The following is an 11,918-nucleotide window of genomic DNA, read 5'->3' as shown; positions in this document are numbered from 1 at the left end:
TAAAAAAAAAAAAAAGGAAAAAAGAAAAACATACAAAAATCAATTGTATTTCCATATATTTGCATGTGAAATTAAGATTCAGTACCATTTACAATTGCTCAAAGACAATGAAATACTTAGATGTAAATCTAACAAAACATATATAGGACTTACATGCTGAAAATCATGCAATGCTCATGGAAGAAATAAAAAAAAGATCTAAGTAAATGGAGAAACACATCATGCTCATGAATTGGAAGGCTTAACACAGTAAAGATGTTCATTCTCAGGTATAATGCAATTGCTATTAAAATCCTAGCAAAAATTTTTTTATAGATATAGATCTTTAAAAATTGTATGTGGAAAGGCAAGGGAACTTAAATGCCTTAAATTTTTTGAAAAAGAAGAATAAACTGGAAGGAATCCATTCACCCAATTTCAAAGCTTATTATAGAGCCACAGTGATCAAGACTGTCATATTGGCAGAAGTACAGTCACGTAGATCAGTGGAACAGAACAGAGAACTCAGAAAAAGACCCATTTCAGTAGGTCCACCTGATTTTTGGTGAGGGAGAAGTGGTGCAATCGGACATCCGTAGGATTCAGCAAACAAATGAATAAAAATGAAACTTGACCTAAGTGTCACACTTCATACAAAAATCACTTAAAATGGATCATGGACATAAATATAAAGTATAAAACTATAAAACTTTTAGAAAAAAAAAAAAACAAGAAAAAAATCTATAGCATATAGAGCCAGGCAAAGTATTCTTAGACTAGATAGGCACCAAAGGGATGATGCATAGAAGGAAAATCTGATAAACCTGACTTTATCAAAATGAAAAACATTTGCTCTGTGAAACACCCTGTTTCAAGGGATTTTGACAAGAACACATTGAACAGTCTCTGGAAGAGACAGGGAACCTTGCTTCAGGTCAATAGGGGTTGTCACATGGGATCCCTGGAAAATGACCAGTTACGACGGTCTCTATGATAGCGCCATCCCGCCCCCACCCCTTGCGTCTGTCGCTGTGGTAACTAGGAGGTGCTCACCTCCTGCCTCGCTGAAGGCCAGACACCACCGTGTGAAGCGCTTCTTTACTCCGCCTGTCTAGTGATCCCATCACAAGTGGCTCGATGAAGTCTAGTCTTGTGCATGGTGTGATTTTCCACACTGTACACTCATAACAGGTGGATGGGACAAATGATCTAATTAATAAAGAGCTGCTTTCAAAGTCTTCCATCCCAGACCCAGTTATATGTCTGTTAGGAGGAAAACATATGGCATTTTCTAGTTGAGAATCCTTGGATTTAAGTCTCCGATATGGGCCTTGGAGGGCATACAGAGCACAAGCCATGGCGTCTTCTTTACCCAAATATTTTTACAAGGTGAAGGTTTGTTAACCACTTACTGTCTTAGGCTCTCCATATTAAAGTTTTGAGTAAAAAATACAGTCTGTGATGTGAAGGGCACCGTATCTTCCTCCTTGGAACTCATTTGTATCGTTGATACTATCAAGGAATCAGTTGTCAATAATCAGAAGTACTGTTATTTTTGAAAAAAATGCCTTCGCGGGATCCCTGGGTGGCGCAACGGTTTGGCGCCTGCCTTTGGCCCAGGGCGTGATCCTGGAGACCCGGGATCGAATCCCACATCAGGCTCCCGGTGCATGGAGCCTGCTTCTTCCTCAAGCCTGTGTCTCTGCCTCTCTCTCTCTCTCTCTCTCTCTCTCTGTGACTATCATAAATAAATTAAAAAAAAAAAAAAAAAAGAATGTTTGGGATCCCTGGGTGGCGCAGCGGTTTGGCGCCTGCCTTTGGCCCAGGGCGCGATCCTGGAGACCCGGGATCGAATCCCACATCAGGCTCCCGGTGCATGGAGCCTGCTTCTCCCTCTGCCTGTGTCTCTGCCTCTCTCTTTCTCTCTGTATGACTATCATAAATAAATAAAATTGAAAAAAAAAAAAAAAAAAAAAAAAAAGGAAAAAAAAAAAAATGCCTTCGCTTCTCCTGCCTTCCTTGTACACTGCTCTGAAAATATTTCAAATACTTCCAAGACAACTGTCTAGGGAGCAGTCACAGAACATTTTCCTTCCACCTGGATATTAACCCAGCAAGCAGCAGCTTCAGAATTATGCACCTGTGATCAGACCAAATGTAGTGGAAGCATTTGCCCTTGTCTCCTCAGGGGCAAAGAAACTCTTATTTTGCACATCAGCTTTGTTTTTGTTTGTTTGTTTGTTTGTTTTGTTTTGTTTTTCTCTCTGCTCAGAGACCCAGCCCCACCCCATGAAAAGGCTTTCTATTTAATCAGAGAGACACAAAGTTGGCTTGTGCAAACCAAGCATAAAAGACACAGGAGCAATTTATTCTGGTTAATAAGCTAGGGAGACACATGTAGAGGCCAATTGTACAGTGGACACAAGAAGGGTTTCTTGTCTGGAGAGTGTATAATGTGGCAGACAGTGTCATTTGTTTTTGCTTATCCAATGGCCACCCTCTTTTTTATTGCTTAGAAAAATACTATTTGCTACAGACATCAGGCAGGTGGCCATGGGATTTAGGAGAAAATGATTTGCTACCAGTCCTCTTGGATGAGTAAACTACAATTTCTGTATACAAATTTTGGTAGGCAGCCTTCAAGAACTTCAAGTAACTCTTGCCTCCTGCTATTGACACCCTCATGTAGTCTTCTACACAGAATAGGGCTGATGTGTGACCCACAGGATGTTGTGGAAATGCAGCATTTAAATCTGACTTTCAAAGCTAAGTCATCAAACACATTGCAGCTTTTATCTCACTTTCTTGGATTATTCATTCAAGAGGAACCCAGCTCTCAAGTGGTGACAACATTTAAGCAATCCAGTGATAAAGTCCATGGGGCCAGGAACTGATGCCTCCTGCCAACAGCCAGCATGAAATTGCTGGCCATAGAAGTGAATCAACTTTGCTCAGATCCTCCAGCTCTGGCTTCAGACTGGAAGTCCAGATGACATCTTGCCTGCACTTTTATAGGAGACTCCAAGCCACAACCATGCAGCCAAGTCTCTCCCAAATTCCCAGCCCAAAGAAACTATGAGACATAAGGCACACTATTGCTTTAAGCCAATAAATTTTGGGGCAATTTGTTATGCAGCAATAGACAACTAGTATACCAACCATGTTAATTCCCACTTCCCCTGTGTGGTATAGAGGTGGTTAGAAAAGCACAGACGAAAACCCAGAGGCATGAATGAGAGACTTTGACATTGCCTATGCCTTATTCTGACAGCCTGAGCCAGTGGTGTGCTCATATGCTTTATTTCTCCAATAATTTAGAAGCTCTGGGTTGTAGTATTTATCTTGTTCTGTGGTATAAATATTCCCACCATGGTGAAGCTCATGCTATCACCGCAGTTGGGAAAAATTGCACACAGTGAGCTCTCTTGAGCCTGTATGAATCAGCTCTAGCAGTGGTGGAAGAATTTTATTCCAGGTCTCTTTTAGTTCAGAGCTCCAGCTCCTCATACTCTGGCTGCTGCTATTTCCAAAAGTTGACAGCACTGTAGACTCTTGACCTACCTAAGAAGAACTAAAGAGCATTTGGATGAGGTAATACATACTTGGGATTACTTCTTATTGTAGGGGTCTGATTGAAGCCAGGGGATACTTCTTCCTCCATAACCACTTCTTCAGCCCTGAGGGGAGCTCGTCTTGGTGCTACAAGGAGCCAGCAAGTAGTTACATCCCTACTCAGTGGGAGAAGGTAAGATCAGCCCTTGAAGATGTGGACTGGCAATGTCCTAAGACAGTGACTTAAGAGCGCCAGTGCTTGACCACAGCCTACGGATATTCTGGTGTGTGGTTAGGTTACCAGTGATTAGAATCAGCTTCACAAACTAAGACCAGGAACCCACCTTGAAGCCTGAGACGTGGTTGGTTCAGCAATCAACAGACATACGGAAAAACCTTTTGTGGTAAGATAACGTGGTGGTTAAGTGTCAACACAGATTGTCTGCATTCACACTGTTTCCACTAGATGTGTAATTTGGGGGCATTTACTTAATTTTATAAGCCTGAGCTCTCCCATATGTAAAATGGGGATAATAGGGTTGATCACGTACAATTAGGTATGTTATGTGCTTGGCCTATGAAAAGTATATAATAAAATGTAGCTATGAGTAGTAGTATTATTATCATTACCACGCAGTGATGCAGGTCACTGAAGGAAAAGTCGCAAATTTTTGACAATAAAAGGGAGACACTCCTTTATATGTCTCTATATTTGCTGAAGTGGAGCTGGAAAGACAAGATGGATAGGGCCTCACTGCCCCAGGCCCTCCCTGTTGAAGTGTCAGTGACATTCCTCTGCAGAGGCAGCCCCACCCACATCCTGAAATATTTCCAACTAGGACAGGAGGACATCACAGCCTCAACCACCAGCTGGGCCACAGTCAATGCCCACTGAATCCCAGGCTACGCCTTCTCTTGTCCTTGTCTATCTGACCTGGTTTCCAACTCATTTTCTCTGCTGGACACTTGTCTGGGGCTGGATCCCCACCTGGATCCTGTGGTCTTTTCAAGAGGTCGGGGGAAGAGTGATGGCAGCTGAGCTCACTCCTATGTGAGGAGGTCAGAAGAAGGATGGCATTATCTGTTTAATGTGTCAGCTGTCCCTGTGACTCCCTCACCCAGATGAGCACTTGCCACCCCTCTGTGGATCCGCAGCTGCTTTCTAGAGAGGCTCTCCAGTCCTCGGAGACCTAATCTGGCATCCTAAGCTTCTCCACAATTTGATATTGCTAAAGTTTCTGTGGATCTTGTAGATGTCCTCACACAGGACATCTATACACAAAGGAAGCTTGTTGTGATTAAACAGTCTTGTTCTTCAGTCCCTGGGCCCTACCTCACACCAGGTTGCAGCCAGCCATCTGATTTACCCACGTGAGCCAAAGGGAGTCAGAAGCGTTCCCATCCATTAAAGCTACCACCTTCCATAATGTTCCACACTTGAGCAGTTGTAGTAAAGCACAGCCTCCCCCCCTCCCTCTGCTTGCCTTTCCCCTCCCCGTGCCTGCTGCCAGGCCAGCCTGTGTGCTCTTCTTGATTTTAGCATTTCTGATTGCTATAGGAACAGAGGAAACAGCAGCCATAGGAGAATCTGAGTTTGATTTTGGAATCTAAAATCCTTATAACCAGCCTTGGATTTGGGGCTCGGTATTGCTACAGAGGAATTACTCAGTGGATGCTTGTTAAAAATGATAAGACAGACTTTACTTGATACCATTGCAATAGAAGAGACTAAACTCAGCTCCAAATACAAACAGGGGCAAGTGGGGATTTATAGCCAGGGCGTGGTGATGGAGAAGACACAAACTTACTAGGAGATATTTGGTTAGGTATCAAGTGCAGAGGAAGAAGAGCTTGACTGGATGGTGGGTGGATTCTTTGGTAAAACTGGGCTGGGCAGGCCAAGGATGGGGCCTAGTCAAGAAGAGGACCCAGTCAAGGCTGACTAAGTTTGGCCAAGGAGGGAGTCTCTGCCACGGTCAAAATTCTCCAGAGAAATAGAACCAATAGGTTATATGTATATGGAGAGAGAGTAAGGAGGGTAATAGATGTAGGGCAATGGATGTTGGGGGTGGGGTGGAGAAGGAGGAAGGAAAGAGAGAGAGAGAGAGATTTGTCTCAAGGCATCAACTTACATAATTGTGGAGGCTGGCCCGTCAGAAATCTGTAGGGCAGGCCAGCTGCCTGGAAATCTAGGCTGAACTTTGGGTACAGTCCCAAGGCAGAGTGTCCTCTCTGGGAAATGTCAGTTTTTTGCTCTTAAGGCCTTCAACAGATGGGATGAGGCCAAGTCACATTTTGGAGGGTAATCTGCTTTGCTTGAAGTCAACGGACTATAAATGTCAATCACACCTACAAAATACTTTCATATCTAGACTAACATTCGCCCGGACAACTGGAACGGTAGCTTAGCCCTATTGACATAAAATTATCCATCACAGCATCCAAAGAAAGTACGTGGAAGCCAAGCTGAGCGTCAGTCCACATTGACTTCTGAGGGGTGCTCACCAGTCTCCCGATTCCATTTTTAGAGAGGACAATTCTGAGGAGTCCCTCCCCCTACAACACCCCTCTTTATAACCTAGAGATAAAAATGAGGTAGAAAGTATTTGCTTCTTGACCTCAAGTGGACATCTTATACCCAGAGATCCATGGTCCAGGGACCCCTGCCGCCCTCATGCTGACTACTGAGCAATGATGTTTGGCAAAAATGATCAGAATACCTAAACAGGCATCATGAAGCTGTCTGGAGGGAAGAACAAGGACAAATTAGGCCACAGGCCTAACAATCAGGGATGATCGAAGTGGCAATTTCCACTTTCCGTTACAGTTTTGTCTCCTCACCTTCAAGAATGAGCTATTATTAGACTTGGCAAGGTGGGGGAAAGGCAGAAACTGCACTGCCCTCCCCCCAAATAGGAATATTTAAGAGAGCATCCTGCTGACCGTGAATTTTAACACAGCGCCTGAGGCAGGGAAAGCTAAGTGGCTCAGAACTACTCAGCTGGCTCCCTGCCTCACTGAGCCCCTCAGCCCCCCTGGGGTGGGCTTCACCTGGCTTTGGGCAGGGCGGGGGGCATTGCCAGAGAGCACGTGTGGTCTTTGAAGAAGCAGGGCAGTGAACATACCTTCCCTACCTTCTGTGATGCCTGTTCTTGGTGTAGCTGCAAAGCAGGGGGTTGGTCTCCAGAAGTCCCTCAGCTTTACTTACAACACCCTGTTCTCCCGGAACTTTGGGTATTAAACACTGGGCTGAAGGGACAAAGCTGAGGAGGCCAGCCCTGGCCTCCTCCAGAGGATCAAGCTCCACCTGCGGGAGTTCCTTGTCTCTCACTCACTCACCCGTGCATTTGTTTAATTTTAATTTTATTTTTTTAAAGATTTTATTTATTTATTCACGAGAGACCCAGAGAGAGAGGCATAAACACAGGCAGAAGGAGAAGCAGGCTCCATGCAGGGAGCCCAACGTGGGACTCGATCCCAGGACCCCGGGGTCACGCCCTTGGCTGAAGGCAGATGCTCCACCCCGAGCCACCCAGGCGCCCCTCACCAGTGCACTTTAAAAACATACTTTGGGGGCCCACTCAGCACCAGGCACTGCTGTAGGTGCTGCGGGTTCAACAGTGGTCAGTCTGTGCCATCACGGAGCACTCATTCTTGGGGAGTAACCTCTGCTCCTATCACCCCAGGGTCAAACGTGTCCAAGTAGACTTCCTTCCAACTCAAACTCAAGATCTTTTACTCCTGCTACTTGATAGATAGATTAGATAGATAGACACACAGGTATTTTTTAACATTAAAAACATTTGTTAGGGGCAGCCTGGGTGGCTCAGCAGCTTAGTGGCGCCTTCAGCCCAGAGCATGACCCCAGGTTCCCGGGATCAAGTCCCCCATGGGCTCCCTGCATGGAGCCTGCTTCTCTCCCTATCTGTGTCTCTGCCTCTCTCTCACTGTGTGTCTCTCATGAATAAATAAATAAAATATTTTAAAAAAATTTTGTTAGGTAGCATCTCATGGTAGATATCTTTTTTAAAAGAAGAAAATGTAGAAAAGTATAAAAAAAGAAAAATGATCACATCTATGTCCAGACCTGGAGATAACAACTGCTAACACACATATGCATTTCCTTCCAGTTTCTTTTTCCCACTATACAGAAAATTGGAAATATACCACACATCCCTCTAATGGGGAGAACTGGCCATTATCTCCCTTTCCTTCTTGGAAAGGACTTGGGGGACCAAAGACCCTTGGGTGAGAATGAAATGAAGGCATTGTTGGGTCATTTCACAGCCCCTCTCGGGATAACCCAGGGGCCCCTCCAAAGGGTAATACGGCTTCTCTATTTTTCAGGCCAGCCCCAAGAAAACAAACCAAATAGGACATCCCATAACAATGCAGCATAATGACTCCCCAGAAAAGGAGAGGTGTGCTACTAATTATAAGACTGGTCAGGGAAGAGCCCTTTCCTCATTGTAGGTTTGGGGACTGTCCCTGACAATTAACATTGGTATATGTCCATGGGACTTGTGGGTGTTGGCGCTGGATTTAATGGGTGTATCATTTGAGGAAGCAGAAGAGCCCAAGAGCAGTAGGAATGTGACAAAGGAAAGCTGACCGGATGGTAGGCAGCATACACCTCTGCCACTGGCCTCTAAAGAGCAAAGCCCCTCCTTGCCCAGGATTCACAGGGGACTAGGTTATAGGGTAGGAGTTCCCCCATCATTTTGCAGAAGCCCCGGGGGCTGCTTGAGATGAAAGACCCAGACTTGCGCAAGTGCTGGAGCCATATAGGTTGGGCATGGGGAACGAGGCCTAGCTCCTCGGATGGGGGCTGTGTAGCTCAAATGGTGGGTGGAGGTTTGAAGAAAAGAGACCACAGGGAGGCAGGTGCAAGCAGGAGGCCCACGGCAGGATGAGGACCTGGGTCATGCCCTGAGTGGCCTCCTTCCTGAGGAGCTCATTTCCTTGGTGCTCTTTGGATTTTAGGGAGAAATGCTAATTACCACCTTCTACGAGACACATTTTCTTCCTCCACTGTCCTAACCAAAGCCTCTCAGTGACATCAGGGCAGCAGGCCCAGGTCAGAGGAGGCAGACAGATGCCCTAGGAGAGGGCTCTGTCTCCTGGTCAAGGAAGGAGATGACTCCCTACTTGATACCATGAGGCTTTGTCTTTGTGGTTATTATTTAATGAAAGAAAAGCATGTTAGGACTGCAGGAGAGAACGACACGGAGCCATACAAGAAAGGGAGCGGAGTCATAACCCTCTCCCCAGCTCTACGAAGAACATTGTCAACGTAGACATAATAAAGTAGCCACCGTTTATCGATTTAACCAAAAATAGTAATAGAGCTATATTGGGAGAATGGAGGGAAAAGCAGGTGACGTAGGAGAGCTCAAATCTATAGCAAGTGAAGAGAGAATATCTAAAACTAATGTTGTGATTAAAAGTGGTTGTGCGGGGAGAGCTGACGTGCGGTCAGGGGTCCTGCAGGGTTTTGCTTCATAACTGTCATCACCATCCTCTTTGCGCTTGTAGCCACGTTTGCACAGGACTTTTATAAAAACTGTTAAAGCTCTGACGTTATTGAGGAAATGGACGTGCGCCTGCCGAGGGAGCCTGAGAGGATTTTGGGAGTCCTTGCATCGCACAAGAGAAACAGGAGGACGGGCTGGGGGAGCGCTTTGTCTGGCTGTCCCTCTGAGGGGCATCCCGTGCCCCCTCCGGGCCCCTAAAATGATGTGGGAGCTCCCTGTGAGAGGCACCCTTCTGCAGGACCAAAGGGGAAGAGCAACACCAGCTCCCTTTGCTCTAGGCTTCCTCCCTGAAGGGGGTGATTTCCCCCTGTCGTCTCCCCCCCCACATAAACATTAGAATCCAAATGTGGAGACTGGTAGACCAAGAGCACAGGCACCTGACCCTTTATGTATCTCTCTCTCTTACCTCTTCCCCACGCCACCCCCAGAACCTTTCAGTGATTTCCCCTCTTGTCTGGAAATCACTTCTCCAGTGTTAACTCCTCCTTCTTCCCGTGGTAGACACTTGGCCACCTTCCCTGGAGCCTTAATGGCAGGGTGGCTGCTGGGGAGCCTGATTTAGAGGACATCTAGAGACACATAGTGCAATGTCTTCAAAATATTGTCCTTAATACATGTAGAAATTATGCTATTTTTTTTCTTTATTAAATTTCTGGACCTTCTTCTATGTGTTTCTGCTTCTTGACTTGGGTTTATTTATTAATTCTACCCTTTTCCTATTTTCAGATTGAATAATTTTGTTAGCTTTATGATACTTCCACCAATGATTCTGGTCATTTCTTTTCTGGTTGTGTATTATTATTATTATATAATTTTTATTTATTTCCCATTTTGAGTGGTTTGGGTTTTTTGTTTGTTTTTGTTTTTGCACAGAATATAATATTGACAAACTCTACAAGGGAGGGGTCCTTAGGCGGCTCAGCCAGTCAAACGTTCGACTCTTGATCTTACTCGAGGCTTGAACCTTGGGGTTGTGAGTGGAGCCTACCTCAAAAAAGAAAAAAAAAAAAAAAGAAAGAAAGAAAGAAAAACCACGCAAGGGTAGAGAGTGAAATAAAGTCTTTCATGCTACATCCCTCAGTAATGGAATCCCCCTTAGCGAAAGCAACCATTGTTAACATTTCTTGAGTGTATCTTTTGGGAGATGGCCTTTGAATTTACAAATATTTGTGCATATACATATATTTTTTTTTCCTATGCAAATTGTAGCACACCCTACAAACTACTCCGCACCTGGCTTTTCCCTCTTTCCATCATGACTTGGAGAGAGCTGCTCATTCCTGTTAATGCCATTACGTTTCTTTGACTTTTGGAAAAATGTCTTAGGTCATTCTGAGGACCTCTCAACCTGCCGTCTCTGCTCCCTACATTGCAGCTTCCAGTAATAGGTACCCCTTGAGTTCTCCCAACCCCCAGACACCACCCTACCCCTCCCCACCCCCCACTCAGCGGCTGGCACCCTCCCTGCAATTCTCCCGCTTTCCTACCACTGGTGGACGAGAGTGAAGCAGTTCTAACCACAGCACTTTAATTTCTCCCAGAACAGCTGAGCTGAAAAGGGAAATGGCTCTTTCTGGAAGGGAGTCTGTGGACCTTCAACAATGACATGCTGACGCCTGGCAAGGAGCCCAGAGTCACAAAACCTCCCCAGCCATAGCAGACAAATAGCATTTATACAGCGAGGGCAAGGCTCAGCAGTATCAAATCAGCAATCCTTTCTGCTTTATCAGAGTGTTTATCGTGTAATATAAACAAGGGGTCACTTTCCACAAGTCATGGTCAGCAACCTTCTCAGGGCCCAGGGCCGCGAGATATCTCAATTTCCTTACTCCTTGATCATGCAGGTTATTGCATTATCACTTCCTAAAAAGTTAGCCTTTTCCTCCCCAACTTAACTAATATTTTTGAATGCTTACTACATTACAGGTAATTCTAGGTACCAAGAATATAATTGTATAGGAAGGCATGGTCCCTTTTCTCAATCTAGTTTATGGTTTTTTTTCTTCTCTAATCTTGTCTTTTATATGCTCTAAAACCTTCTGGTGGCTGCTTTCTTGTATTCTAGTTCCATTAGAAAGCAACTTGATGGGAAGGATGGAAAAGTGCTCAGTCTTTCTGCTTGCTTTCTGTTCCTGTTCCTGCCCCCAGTGATTTTCATGGCTCAGGGGGAAATGGAGGCTCCTGCCTCCCCTGGCTTTGTGTCCTTGGTGCTCAAGATGATGCAAAGGAGTGAAAGGAGTGAAGGCAGAAGGAACCAGACACTGCACCGAAGTCATCTGTGGCAGAGACTGCCCCTGATACACACTCTTCCTTTTTTTTTAAAAAAAAAAATTATTTATTTATTCATGAGAGACAAAAAGAGAGAGGCAGAGATGTAGGCAGAGGGAGAAGCAGGTTCCATGAAGGGAGACCGATGTGGGACTTGATCCCAGGACCCCAGGATCACGCCCTGAGCCAAAGGCAGACGCTCAACCACTGAGCCACCCACATGCCCCACCCTCTTCTTCCTTTTCTTCGGTGGTTATAGATTTTGTATCTGAGCACAGAACTGCAGAGAAGAAAGAACACATTTGCCAGGCTCTCATAACTAGTTGTGATCGTGAATAAAGTTTGGTGGAGGAAATGTAAGAGGAAGTGTCCTGTGGCCACTTTCAGGAACCCACCTTAAGACACTATGCCTTTTGCCCTTCCTTCCTTCCTTCCTTCCTTCCTCTCTCTGGCCTGCTGTCTAGAACACAGTTGCTGACTTAGACCTTGAAGATGAGGGCCACACCCTAGCGATGGTAGAGACCTGATGGAGTCACACTCCTCCTACCAATGTGGGCCTACAACACCCCTGACTCTTCTACGAGG

At 45.3% G+C, this 11,918-nt stretch overlaps 1 long non-coding RNA gene across 2 annotated transcripts in view; it reads right to left on the bottom strand.

The window, feature by feature from the left end:
• The window catches only part of LOC121487382, a 34,027-nt gene that overhangs the window by 11,920 nt on the left and 10,189 nt on the right, over positions 1-11,918 (bottom strand). The gene's annotated exons all lie outside the window — the stretch shown is intronic.

Source organism: Vulpes lagopus, chromosome 3 (assembly GCF_018345385.1).
Source record: "Vulpes lagopus strain Blue_001 chromosome 3, ASM1834538v1, whole genome shotgun sequence".
NCBI lineage: Eukaryota > Metazoa > Chordata > Mammalia > Carnivora > Canidae > Vulpes > Vulpes lagopus.
The sequence above is the reverse complement of the archived record's forward strand: the minus strand, read 5'-3'. Positions and strand labels throughout refer to the sequence as shown.